At 36.7% G+C, this 14914-nt stretch overlaps 1 protein-coding gene and 1 pseudogene across 3 annotated transcripts in view; one reads left to right on the plus strand and one right to left on the minus strand.

Annotated features, from left to right (window-relative positions):
• The window catches only part of COMMD1 (copper metabolism domain containing 1), a 183832-nt gene that overhangs the window by 87502 nt on the left and 81416 nt on the right, over positions 1 to 14914 (plus strand). The gene's annotated exons all lie outside the window — the stretch shown is intronic.
• Positions 1399 to 3699, minus strand: LOC122236916 (annotated as a pseudogene).

Below are 14914 nucleotides of genomic sequence, written 5' to 3' on the forward strand. Positions count from 1 at the left end.
CAAAATAATAGAGAAGTCACTCACTAAAGCATATACATTTATGGAAATCTGTAGAGCTAGAGAAAATGAGTATGCATTAGTGACCTAATTACTTATAGTGGATATTTTTCTTCAGTAGAAATAAAAAATTTTGCAAGAATAAAACATTAATTCAGTGGTAGCAGTACACAGAAGATTTTGAGGTGAACATTTCATGTACAAAGAAAAGTACATCAAATGCTTTACTTGTGTGATTGAGAGCCTATCATATTTAGTCATAAATCACTTAGGGTCCCCAAGGCTTGAGGACTGTTGGAATCTGGCATGTGTCTTTAAGAAAGTTTTGTTGTTTCATGTACTTAGTTAACTCCATGTTGTTTTCTTTCCTGGAACTTACATAGAGATTACCATAGAATGTTTTTTTTTTTTTTAAAATAGTAAGTTTTAGGGGGATAATTTATATATTTAGTGGAGTTTCATTTATTGGTTATTTTTTTTAATGACTGAATCTTGGTATTTTATGAAGATGTACCAGTTTTTCTTTGGTGACTTCTGTTTTTTAAATTTATTTATTTTTCTTAGTAATCTCTACACCCATTGTGGGGCTCAAACTCACAACCCTGAGATCGAGTGTCTCATGCTCTTCCCACTGTGTCAGCCAGGCAGGCCTCTTTTGTGACTTCTTGTTTTCAAGACCAATAAGACATTTTGTGAGGAAACACTTAGCCACAACCTCAGTTCTCAACCATTTAGTAATAAATGTTTAATAAAAATTGTTCTTTCATATACATTTTGAAGTGTCCTATCTGTAGAGACCTGAAATACAATGTTCTGTTTCTTTATTGCCCCCTTTTTTTTTAATGGCTAATGTTATTGCCTTTTCTCGACTAGGTTTTAGTGTACCAAACATCCTCTAGTTTTGTGGGTTTTCAGCAGACCTAGGGAAGAAGATAGACTGCCTTTAGACTGATCTGATTGTTTTTCTGACCAACTCATTATATGTTCAGTCCCGTCATTTATATGCAAGTAGGATATGAGGAATATACAATGATATACTCACTCTAATTTACAGAATGAAAATAGTTTAGACTCTGGATTAAAAAGCCAGCATTTGGCTGAAGGATAGGTAAACATCCAATCTCAAAGGAAAGTATTGACTTATATTTAATTTCCACAATTCCTTCTAAAACTAAATGCACTGATGATCTTGTGTAATTCTGGCTAATAAGGAGTGAGAAACTGCTAAAACCTATGATTATTATTCAGGGTTTTTTTTGAGGATTCACATTTTTTGAATAATTGTTGTGATACAACATGGAATTTCTGAATTACAAATAAATAAACTTCACTTTTCGAACATTTGATGTGTTACTTTTTAATACCAATGGGTTTGGTAACAGCCTCAAGTTGACCTGACAATGGCTGACATCTGGCGGATGACCTTCCGCCACTGGCCTTTCGATCTACTTAATAATAAGACCTTTGCTTCTTCTGTCATTCTTCCAGGGGATGGCCTACTGCTCTCCTTTGTGTACAGTCTGGGCAAACCGACTGGTGATAGCAAGAGTAGTGTCAATGAAGCAGTCCACACAGTAGAGAGACAGTTTTCAGTGCAAGTGTCTAGGTGATTCCCTGGCTTCTGCACACTTTTATCCCAGCATAGCTCCATGAAGGGATGCACCTGTGCAGGGAACCGTGTGCGCCTTCTGTTCGACTGCCACCAGCTGCTACAACTCTGCTTTGTCTGCCTAACCCAGCTGCCATGGTCCTCCTCAAGCTTGGGCCAGTAATAACCAATTTCTGCTGAGCTCTTTATGCACCACTATAGCTTCACAAGCTTGAGCAATGCCACCAGAACTCCCTGCTTTGTGTCAGAGGAGAAGAAGCCAAGTTTAAAACTCACACACATTCCCTCTCTGACACTCTCTTTTCTCTCTTGCATAGACGCATATGTACATACGTACATTTTATGTGTGTGTATGTAAATGTATGGAAGAAATTAAGAAATATAAAGATAGGATATACAGAATGAATAAATTGCCACTGTATTTTATCAGTGCTCAGTCACCATTTGAAGATCGTGTTGCTTTACTCTAAATAGCTACCAAGGGGAGCTTAGATATCTCATTTGGGTATATAAGCTGTAATGGTTGGCCTATTTCTGATCATTCTTATAAGCTTGATTTTCACTTTCAGCAATGTAATAAAGGAAAGCTTCCAGAGAAATTAGTGAAGCTAACTTAATAAACAAACCGTAGGGACTGATGAAAGAAATTTAACAGTTTGGGGGAACTGAATCAGTTTAGAATGCATTTTTCAAAATAAATTATTTGTTTTATATTTTATATCCAGTTTAGAACATGGAGTTTATTTAAACTTTAGTTCTGAATGGACCAACTCTTTTTTGTAGCTCTAAGATGTGTTTCTTAATAGTTTGTGTTCTAGGGATCCCTGGGTGGCTAGTCAGTTAAGTGTTCAACTTCAGCTCAGGTCATGATCTCACCACTTGTGGGTTCAAGCCCTGTGTCAGGTTCTGTGCTAATAGCTCAGAGCCTGCTTTGGATTCTGTGTCTCTCTCTGCCCCTCCCCTGCTCATGTTCTCTCTCTTTCTCTCTCTCTCTCTCTCTCTCTCTCTCTCAAAAATAAACATAAAAAAAAGTTTGTGTTCTAAAGTTGATGTCCTAAATTTATAGTTCCAATATATAATTTACAGAAGACAATGTCTAAAGTCTATAACCACACAGAAAAGAAAAAGAGTAAGAAATTTTGTCTCCCTTGAAAGCTGTTGTGAAACACACTGCTCATGTTTGTTGAAAAACAAACGTGGAGGTCCAAAACTTAGTATTTAAATTCTGACTGGGGCGCCTGGGTGGCTCAGTCAGTTGAGCGTCCAACTTTGGTTCAGGTCATGATCTCATAGCTCGTGAATTCGAGCCTCACGTTGGGCTCTGTGCTGACAGCTGAGAGCCTGGAGCCTGCTTCGGATTCTGTTTCTCCCCCTCTCTCTGCCCCTAACCCACTTGCATTCTGTCTCTGTCTCTCTCAAAAAATAAATAAATAAACATTAAAAATTTTTTTTTTAAATTCTAACTCTGAATTAGCTATTTACAAAAAATACCTTGTACAGAAGGAAATGTTTACCAAAAAAAGAAAAAGATGCTAAAAAATACTTTTAACATTACTAATTAGAATGGATAGTTACATAACAGTGAATATGTAATAATTAATGGGGAAAAATTTAAGTTTAAAGTTGTTATCTAGTTATGAAAGATTAAAATCAGAATTATTTAGTAGTGGATAATTTACCAGTTGAAAAGTAGACATTTTGAGTATGTTTTATATATTGCACTTCTTATTGTGTAATAAGAAGTGGTATTTCATATTTTTGATGTGTTAAATATTAGTTTGCTCCACTCTTAATCTAGTACTTGGTTTTTCTTAGTTAAGTCTTTGTTTAAAAACTTATATAATGCTTTGCATTTATTTTGATCTTAAGTAACAGCCTTTTGAGATTTCAGTTACTTGACCCAGGAGCAACATTTGACATACTTGAATTCTCTTTTCTTTAAAACACTTGTTCTTCCAGGATACTACATTTGCCTGATTTTCCTCCTCGCTTCCTAGTCTGCTCTTTTCTTCCCCCTTTTTAGGTATCTTTTGCTGGTTCTGTCTCATTTCCCCAACATCTAAAAGTTGGAGTGTCCCTGGCATCAAGTCCATGGTCCTCTTTTCTATCTACAACACACTTCCTAGGTGATCTTAACCATTTTCGTGGGTTTAAATATCATCTGCTGCTGACAATTTCTAAATTATATGTTCAAGCTGGATTCCCTGCCTAAATTCCAGGTATATATTTGTGACATACTTGAGAATTCTACCTAAATGTGAAAAGGGTATCAAAAAATTGAGGGGCACCTGTGTGGCTCAGTCGGTTAAGCATCCAACTTGGGTTCAGGTCATGATCTCGCGGTTCGTGAGATCGAGTCCCACGTCGGGCTCAGTGCTGACAGCTCAGAGCTTAGAGCCCGTGTCAGAATCTGTGACTCCCTCTCTCTCTGCCCTTCCCCTGCTCATGCTGTGTCTCTCTCTGTCTCTCAAAAAATAAATAAACATTAAAAATAATTTTTTTTAATTGAATATGCCGAAAACTAAGTTCCTTATATGCCTCCCAAACCTATTCCTCCTTCATTTTCTGCATCTCAGTTAGTAGCACCTCCAATCTTCCAGTTTATATCCTCTCTTTTTCTCACATCCACATCTAGTCTGTCATCAAATCCTGCAGGATTTAATTTTAAAATATAGCTAAAATGTTACTACTTCTCATTACCCCCCACTCCTCTGTTCAGATCACCAACACTTCTAGATTATAACAACATCCTCCCAACTGGTCTGTTTGCATCTCCTCTTTAACTTATTCTCAACACACTGTAGTATGTCAACAGAGTATCTCTCTTAAAGTGTAAGACAAATCATGTATTCATGGCTCTCACCTCACTCTAGTGGCTTCCTATCTCAATCAGATTAATAGTTGTCTCCCTTATTCCTTTTCTGTAACTAGACCCTATGGTCTCCTTGCTGATTCCTGGAATATAACAGGCATGCTCCTTCTTTAGGGCCTGTACATTTGTTGTTCCCTTTCTCTGGGTTGATCTTCCCTCAAATATCTGAAATATCTGCAATATTGACCTTTCCACTTTCCTGACATCTTTTTTTTTTTTTTTAATTTTAAATTCATCTTCTCAATATGGCTTTCACTGACCACTTCTCTAAAAGTTCAGTCCTCCAGGGGCGCCTGGGTGGCTCAGTCAGTTACACATCTGACTCTCCATTTTGCTTCAGGTCATGACCTCATGATTCATGAGATCATGCCCTGTGTTGGGCTCTGTGCTGTCAGTGTGGAGCCTGCTTAAGATTCTCTCTCACCCCCTCTCTGTCCCTTCTCAGTTCTCGTGCACACACACTCTCTCTCAAAGTAAACATTTTAAAAAAATGTTTCTCTTAAAAAAAAGTTTAGTTCTCCACTTCCTGCTTTATTTTTAAAAACTTCATTGAGCTGTAATAGCCATACAATAAACTGTATCCATTTGAAGTATCTGATTTGATTAATTTTGGCTGGTGTATACACTTACCAAATTACCACTGTAGTCAAGAGACAGAATGGGTCCCCTCTGGGACACAGCACAGGTGGTCATAAGAGGGAAGTGTATAGCAATCCAGGCCTTCCTAGAGAAGGAAGGAAGGTCTCAGATACACAACCTAACCTTACACCTTAAAGAGCTGGAAAAAGAACAGCAAATAAAACCCAAAACCAGCAGAAGATAGGAAATAATAAAGATTAGAGCAGAAATCAATACCATCGAAACCAAAAAAACGGTAGAACAGATCAGTGAAAACAGAAGCTGGTTCTTTGAAACGATTAACAAAATTGATAAACCACTAGCCAGCTTGATCAAAAAGAAAAAGGAAAGGACCCAAATAAATAAAATGAAGAATGAAAGAGGAGAGATCACAACCAATACAGCAGAAATAAAAGCAATAGTAAGAGAATATTATGAGCAATTATACACCAATAAAATGGGAAATCTGGAAAAATGGACAAATTCCTAGAAACACATAAACTACCAAAACTGAAACAGGAAGAAATAGAAAATTTGAACAGACCCATAACCAGTAAAGAAATCGAATTAGTAATCAGTCTCCCAAAAAACAAGAGTCCAGTGCCAGATGGCTTTCCAGGGGAATTCTACCAAACATTTAAGGAAGAGTTAACACCTATTCTCTTGAACCTGTTCCGAAAAATAGAAATGGAAGGAAAACTTCCAAACTCTTTCTATGAAGCCAGCATTACCTTGGTTCCAAAACCAAAGACCCCGCTAAACAGGAGAACTGTAGACCAATTTCCCTGATGAACATGGATGCAAAAAATCCTCTACAAGATATTAGCCCACTGGATCCAAAAATACATTAAAAAAATATTCACCAAGACCAAATGGGATTTATACCTTGGATGCAGGGCTGGTTCAATATTCGCCAAACAATCAATGTGATTCATCACATCAATAAAAGAAAGGACAAGAACCACATGATCCTCTCAATAGATGCAGAGAAAGCATTTGACAAAATACAACATACTTTCTTGATAAACCCTCAAGAAAGTAGGGATAGAAGGATCATACCTCGAGATCATAAAAGCCATATATGAAAGACCCAACGTTAATATCATTCTCAATGGGGAAAAACTGAGAGCTTTCCCCCTAAGGTCAGGAATGAGACAGGGATGTCCACTCTTGCCACTGTTACTCAACATAGTATTGGAAGTCTTAGCCTCAGCAGTCAGACAACACAAAGAAATAAAAGGCATCCAAATCAGCCAGGAGGAGGTCAAACTTTCACTCTTCGCAGATGACATGATACTCTATATGGAAAACCCAAAATATTCCACCAAAAAACTGCTAGAACTGATCCATGAATTCAGCAAAGTGGCAGGATATAAAATCAATGCACAGAAATTGGTTGCATTCCTATACATCAACAATGAAGCAACAGAAAGAGAAATCAAGGAATTGATCCCATTTACAATTGCACCAAAAACCATAAAATACCTAGGAATAAATCTAAAGAGGTGAAAAATTTATACACTGAAAACAATAGAAAGCTTATGAAATAAATTGAAGAAGACACAAAAAAAATGGAAAAATATTCCATGCTCCTGGATAGGAAGAATAAATATTGTTAAAATGTCAATACTGCCCAAAACAATCTACATGTTCAATGCAATACCTATCAAAATAACACCAGCATTCTTTACAGAGCTAGAATAAACAGTCCTACAATTTGTATGGAACCAGAAAAGACCCCAAATAGCCAAAGCAATCTTGAAAAAGAAAACCAAAGCAGGACGCATCACAATCCCGGACTTCGATCTGTATTACAAAGATGTAATAATCAAGACAGTATGGTACTGGCACAAAACCAGACACTCAGATCAATGGAACAGAGAACCCAGAAATGGGTCCACAAACATATGGGCAACTAATCTTTGATGAAGCAAGAAAGAATATCCAGTGGAATAAAGACAGTCTCTTCAGCAAGTGGTGCTGGGAAAACTGGACAGTGACATGAAGAAAAATGAATCTGGACCACTTTCTTACACCATACACAAAAATAAACTCAAAATGGCTGAAAGACCTAAATGTAAGATAGGAAGCCATCAAAGTCCTCGAGGAAAAAGCAGGTGAAAACCTCTTTGACCTCGACCGCAGCAACTTCTTACTCAACACGTCTCCAGAGGCAAGGGAAACAAAGGCAAACATGATCTATTGGGACCTCATCAAAATAAAAAGCTTCTGCACAGAGAAGGAAACAATCAGCAAAACTAAAAGGCAACCGACAGAATAGGAGAAGATATTTTCAAACGACATATCAAATAAAGGGTTAGTATCTCAAATCTATAAAGAACTTATCAAACTCAACAGCCAAAAAACAAATAATCCAGTGAAGAAATGGGCAAAAGACATGAACAGACACTTCTCCAAAGAAGACATCCAGATGGCCAACAGACACATGAAAAAATGCTCCACATCACTCATCATCAGGGAAATACAAATCAAAACCACAATGAGATACCATCTCACACCTGTCATAATGGCTAACAGTAACAACTCAGGCAACAACAGATGAACACAAGGGAAGGCAAGCAAAAATAATATAAAAACAGGGAGAGATACAAAACACAAGAGACTCTTAAATATGGAGAACAAAGAGAGGGTTACTGGAGAAGTTGTGGGAGGGAGAATGGGCTAAATGGGTAAGGGACATTAAGGAATCTACCCCTGAAACCATTGTTGCACTATATGCTAACTAACTTGGATGCAAATTAAAATAAACAAATATAGTAAAAAAAAAATCGTAAGGAAAATATATTTATAGTACTGTACAGTATATTAAAAAAAAACCCTGTGTATAAGTGGGGGAAAAAAAGAGACACGATGTGTCTATCGGTCCCCAAAAGTTTCATTGTACCCCTTTATGGTCTTTCCCTCTCTCCGTCTAATTCCTGGGCAACCACTGATATACCTTTTGTTATCATAGATTATTTTTTTCTTCTTTATTTTTTCTTCCTACCACTTATTAGTAACTAACATAGTATATATTTTTATTTTACTTACTAATGTTGCCTGTACTCCTCATTAGTATATAAGGGGGCAAGGATTTTTGCTGTGTTCTTCACTGATGTGTCCTAATGTTCTAGGATGCTGCCTGGCACGTGATGTTCAGTAAATATTTGTTGAATGAATAAATGTGTCACATAATCCACTATTTACTAAGCATCTACCCTGTGTCAGACACTGTGTAGGTGTTGGGGATATATCAGTGAACAACACAGAGAAATCTCTTATGGAGCTGATAGAAAAAGAAAAATAGTAGCACTTAGTGTAAGAAACTATATCAGAGACTCAAGAACCTTACCTAAGCTCAGAAGAGGGAATGGCCCTCTTTACCCAGAAAGTTAAGGAAGGCAGTTCTGAGGAGGTAACATTTGCATTTGATTTCTTGGACAACTTCAAATCTCTTATTCAGAGCTGAGAGTCATGAACTAAGAAAAGTTGGTATAGGCAGAATGAATTCTTCAGAGTTTATGAATATAGCCCTTGCATTTAACAGATAGGTGTGACCTTTGGTAGGATTTAATACAGGTTTCTGATACTGGTCGTTTCTGGGTTTTTGTTTGTTTGTTTGTTTATTTGTTTGTTTATCACTTCCTACATGTTGGTTTTTCAGTTTCTCAACCCATAGGCAGAAAGAAGTAGCAAGAAATAAATTGGCAGAAAAATTATTGCAAGCAAAAGCAAGACTCATTTAGTGTGGTGGTCTCAATGTCACTGAATATCAGACTCACCCAGGGAGCTTTAAAAAATTAGGGATGTCCATGGGTGTCGACACCTGGGTAGCTCAGTCGGTTGAGTGTCTGACTTCGGCTCAGGTCATGATCTCACAGGTTCGTGAGTTTGAGCCTAGCATCGTGCTCTGTGCTTATAGTGCAGAGCCTGCTTGGAATTCTGTGTCTCCCTTTCTTTCTGCCTCTCCCCCTCTCATGCTCTCTCAAAAAAAAAAAAAAAAAAAAAAAAAAAAAAAGTGGTGCCCAGATCCCACTTCAAAGTAAGGGGCTACTGTTTTAGCTTGAATGAGGAAAGGGTTTTCTAAGGAGGCAGGCTGATCTAGGAGCACAAAATAGAGAGGGAACAGCTAAGGTGCAAGCAGTTGGCTTTGGTAAGAAATTTCGACTTTTACCCTAATTAGGATACCATTGAAAGGTTTCAAACAAAGGAATGATGCAACATGATTTATGTTCTTATAGGATCACTTTGATTCATGTGTGAAGGATGGATTGTAGTACATTCCAGAGTGAAGCCATGATACCAAGATCCCCCTGCAAAAAAAAAAAAAAAAAAAAAAAAAAAAAAAAAAAAATATATATATATATATATATATATATATATATATATATATATCTCACTAAGATTGGAATTGGTTTTTTTGCACGTTAAAAGCAATTTTTTTTTTTTTGCTTCCAAATCTCTGTGTGATAGTATTTAGGTAAAATGAGATCTCAAAGTAAAAATAAAATACAAAACAAAAAACTCCATCCTTCTTTCTGTTAGCAAGGCTAAGTATCCAGAATGAACAGAGCCAAAATTCATACTGCATTTCCAAATGGAGTTATATAGTCTTCTGACAAATTCTGTTCCACAATTTTGACACTTCTTTTCCTTTTTAAATTTTATTGTAACATGTTTCAAAATTTATCAAGCCCAGGGATAACTAATAAAAATTAGTATTGTGCCAAAGGGGAAAAAAAATGAAGCCAGGAGAACACTTGGAGCTATTGTAGTGGTCCAGGTCAGATGATATTAGCAGGGAAGATGGAGATAATTTTAGCAGTCAAGGTGGAAAGAAGTGAGCAGACAGAAGAAATGTTTTGAATGCAGATGAATTGCTTTGAGATGAGTTGGAAGGCATATAGAAAAGGAAAGAAAGTGAGGATTAGAGATAACTCTTTGGGTTTTTTGCATAAGTATGTTAGTTTAAATTGATGATCCTAGTTTAATAGTTTTATTGCTAAGGTGACCATCCAATACACAACTTGAGTTTTCTAATAGCTATAATTAGCCATTCCACTTGGGAAAAAATAAAAGAAATTATTTAACGTTTGGCTGCTGAGAAAATGCTGCTTGTGCTGAAGTAATTTTATTTTTAAACTCCAAATTTATAAAGAGATGCATTTGGGTTTCCTGAACTTAAACTTTTCCTACCAGACTTTGAAAGAAACTATTGTTTCTTAAGATGTGTCCTTTCCTGTATGTATATTATATTTCATTAAAACGATTTAAAGAGGGAGAGAGAGGTTTGAGTGTTTGTCTTTGTAAACTCATTGACCCTGTGAGAATGGGGCTTTGCCACTGCTCAAGTTTTCAGCTTCTGACTAGTCGCCTGCCAACAGCTGGCCCCTGGTGTTGGACTTCTTTCAGATTGTTGCTGTTCAGACTCTGTGGTTCTATTCTTGGGGACAGATGGGGTGCTTGAAAGGAAGCCAGGACACCAAGCCTTAATAGGACTTGGAAATAATTTTAGATGTAAGTTCTTTGTGCTAAGATCAGGGTGACAGTGTATCATGCTCAGCAATGTGGAAACTGCTTGTGTTTTTCTAGTATTTGTATACTGGCTGCTTGGCTGCGGGCTTCATTCCATGTATGCCCCTGCTCTACTGCCAAGATGAATGCAGAAGGCCTCTGGCCCAAACTCATTCTTAGCTCTTGTTTTTTTTACTGTATAAAATATACATAACATAAAATTGATCACTTAACCGTTTTTAAGTGTAGAGTTCAGTGGTACTAAGCACTTTCACAATGTTGTGTAACCATCCCCATTCTTCTCTTTCCAGAACTTTTTCATCATCCTCAAACAGGAATTCTACATCCATTAAACAGTAACTCCCCATTCCTACCTCTCTCTGGCCTTTAGTAACCTCTTTTAACTCTCTGTGTGTATAAATTTCTCTGTTCTATGTACATCATATAAGTGGAATCATAGAATATTTGCCCTTTGGCTTATTTTGCTTAGTAGAATATTTTAAGATTCATCTCTGTTGTAACATGTATCAGAATTTCATTCCTTTTTAAGGCTATTCCATTGTATGTATATACCAGATTTTATTTATTTGTAGTGATGGACATTTGAATTCTTTCCACCTTTTGGTTATTGTAAATAATGTTGATATGGACATGGATGTACAAATATCTATTTGAATCCCTGCTCTTAATTCTTTTGGGTGTATACCTAGTAGTGGGATTGCTGGGTCATATGGTAATTCTATGTTGACGTCTTGAGGAACTACCAAACTGTTTTTCTACAGTGGCTGCAGAATTTTACATTCTTTCCAGCAATGCATGTGTATTCCAGATTTTGCAGATCCTTGTCAATCCATCCTTCCTTCCTTCCTTCCTTCCTTCCTTCCTTCCTTCCTTCCTTCCTTCCCTCTTTTAATAAATTGCCATCCAGATGGGTGTGAAGTGGTATTGTGGTTTTGATTCCCTAATGATTAGTGATGTTAAACATCTTTTCCTATGCTTATCTGCCATTTGTAAATTTTCTTTGGAGAAGTATCTATTCAAGTCCTTTGCCCATTTTTTAACCTTTTGTTGTTGTTGCTTTTGGTGTTATTATTGAGTTATAGGAGTTCCTTATATATATTCTGAGTATCAGTCCCTTACAGATATATGATTTGCAGATATTCTCTCACATTCAGTTGGTTTCCTTTTCACTTTTTAGATAATATCCTTTGATGAACAAAATTTTTAAAATGTTTATTTATTTTTGAGAGAGAGGGAGAGGGAGAGCATGAGTGGGGGAAGGACAGAGAGAGAGGGAGAGAGAGAATCCTAAGTGGGCTCTGCATCGACAGCACAGAGCCCGATGCAGGGCTCGATCCCACCAACCCATGAGATCATGACCTGAGCCAAAATCAAGAATTGGACACTCAACTGACTGAGTTATCCAGATGCCCCTGATGCACAAAAATTTTTAATTTTAATGTACTCCAGTTTATTTATTCTTTTGTTTCCCATGCTTTTGGTGTCCTATCTAAGAAATCATTGCCAAATCCAGTGTCATGAAACTTTTCCCCTATGTGTTTAGCTCTTAACGTTTAAGTTTTTGACCCATTTTGAGTTAATTTTTCTGTATGGTATAAGACCATTCTTAGCACTTTTGTGTGGATTTTTAAAAAAGATTTCTCAATTGGGAATAGAGAAAGTGGGACTCTTGAACTTGGAAGCTAAGTTTCAGGTTTCTCATTTTTCTGAACTTTCTTGATAGCTCTGTGTGTAATTAATTAAAGAGAGCTTAGCAGTATCGCTCAAGATGCAGGTAGCAATAAATGATGAGTGGTAGTCACTAGGAACCAGCTCCGATTAACTGCCAAATAAGTTCATCTTTCTTTTTATTGCCAGGGTTATTAACATAAGTAGATTAGAGGAAGTCAATAACAAAGGAAGTATAGCTGAATTTTAATAAGTCATTTAATAGTCTTGTGGATATGTAGAGAAGCATGAACCAAATTATGATGATAAAGCTAGTGAGTACATAGCTAAATGACTGGTCACATCAAATAGTATTGATCCAAAATGAATTTGATTGGTCATCCTGTGATACTTCCCCTTCATACACTCTCTTAGTCTAAAGAAAACAGCCTTGTCTTCTAAGAAAATAATTTAAGTCTTCTATGCCCAATCACCTATATATATTGTATAGTCCAACCAAGCAGAACTCTGTTTTCCATATATGTGTATGTTGTTGCTCTTTGGAATGTTCTTTATCCACTCCCCATTTTTATGTGGTAAAATTTTTTCTCTTCTTCACAGTCCATACTACTAAATACCTCTGTCATGAATTCCTCCCCAGTTATGTCAATTGGCTCTGATAATCTGAATTCTCAGGATATTTTGAACTTTAGTATTTGATACAACAAAGATTTAAAAGAAAAAACACGGGGCACCTGGGTGGCTCCATCCGTTAAGCATCTGACCGGTTCAGGTCATGCTCTCACAGTTTGTGAGTTCTAGCCCTGTGTCAGGTTCTGTGCTGACAGCTCAAAGCCTGGAGCCTGCTTTGGATTCTGTGTCTCCCTCTCTCTCTCTGTCCCTCTCCCGCTTGTGCTCTCTCTCTCCTTCAAAGATAAACATTAAAAAAATTTTTTAAAGAAAAAACAAAGCATGTATATTGTTGTCTAAATTAATTAAGCAAAAAAAAAAAAAATGAGTTATGTGGGCTATGTACTTAGGAAGCCCAAAAATGGTTCCTGGCTTTAGATATGTCTTGGCTTTGTTCATCTTATTCTGTAAACAAGCTTACTTATCAGGCCCATACTCATCTTTTCAGCTTAGCAATACCAGTGGGGAAAGAGATGCTTCTCTCTTCCCAATATATATGGGTTGATTAAAGACTGATGCTTATTTTTCCTGCTTAGGTCACATAGCTACCCATGGAGAAGTCACTCTTTATAGGAATTAGGGTAATTTAAGCTTGTAATATTTGTCCAGTTCTTTGACAAGGATAAGGTGTAGATTGACAGCTGATACTACACAGAATAAGTAAGTAGTTTTGCAAAGGAATTAGGCATACTGTATAAACAAAACCAATTATGTGTCCATTACATTGTCTTATTAGTTTATACCTTCAAGAAGCCTACAATTTATTATTAATATTTGTATCCCTTAAAGCCTCAAAATATTAAAACGGGTGTTAGATAAATTTTTGAATGAATTAATAAGGGTGAGAATCCATATATTACTTATCTACTGCTACATAGTAGTAGATAATTTTAGACCCCTAAAATTAGGGTCTTAAAACTAACAAACATATATTATCTCATGTAGGACTTGGGATAGGGATTTGTGAGGAGATTAGCTAAGTGATTCTAGCTCACGGTTCCTATTGAGTTGCATTGGATATTGGCCAGAGCTATAGCCATCCCAAGGGTTGACTGGGACTGTAGGATCTATACCCGGGTTCACTTATGAGGCTTCAGTTACTTTCTGGTTGTTGGCCATAGAGTGACATAGAAACTGGTTTCTTCCATAGTGAGTGATCCAAGAAAGAAAAAGCAAGCAGGAAGCCACAGTGCCTTGTATGGCTTAGTCACTGACTGGTACGCCATTACTTCTGTTTTTAAAAAAAAGTAGGGGCACCTGGGTGGCTCAGTTGGTTAAGTACCTGACTTCGGCCCAGGTCATGATCTCAAGGTTTGTGACTTTGAGCCCTGCATCAGGCTGTCTGCTGTCAGCATGGAGCTCGCTTCAGATCTTCTGTTCCCCTCTTTCTCAGCTCCTTCCCACTTTCTCTCTCTTTCAAAATTAAACATTTTTTTTAAAGTATGTATATGCCACAGTTTATTTTTGCTGGGAAATAATGGGGAATAGAGCAGTATAACAAGTATGGAATTAATAAGTTAGCTCTTGTTGGTGCATTATCATGTTTTAATTTTCATCCATTTAGCAAATATAGTGTTTAATATAAGAATAGTAACAGTTATTATTTATTATATCCTCTTCATACTCCAGGCACTATTCTATGCATTGACTCATCCAGTCCTCTTACCAACCCTCTGAAATAGGTATGATCTTGGAGGGAGGAGGGAAAGTTATAGATTAACTTTATTTTTAAAATAGTTTTAGATTTACACAGAAGTTGCAAAGATAGTAGAAAGAGTTCCCTTATTCTCCTCATTCAGTTTTCCCTGTTAACATTTTATATTACCATGGTGTGTTTGTAAAAATAAGAAACTAACTTTGGTACATTGGTATTAAATAAACTACAGATTTCATTTTTATTTTACCAGTTTTTCCATTAATGTTCTCTTTCCGTTCGAGGATCCAAT

Source organism: Panthera tigris, chromosome A3 (genome assembly GCF_018350195.1).
Source record: "Panthera tigris isolate Pti1 chromosome A3, P.tigris_Pti1_mat1.1, whole genome shotgun sequence".
Lineage (NCBI taxonomy): Eukaryota > Metazoa > Chordata > Mammalia > Carnivora > Felidae > Panthera > Panthera tigris.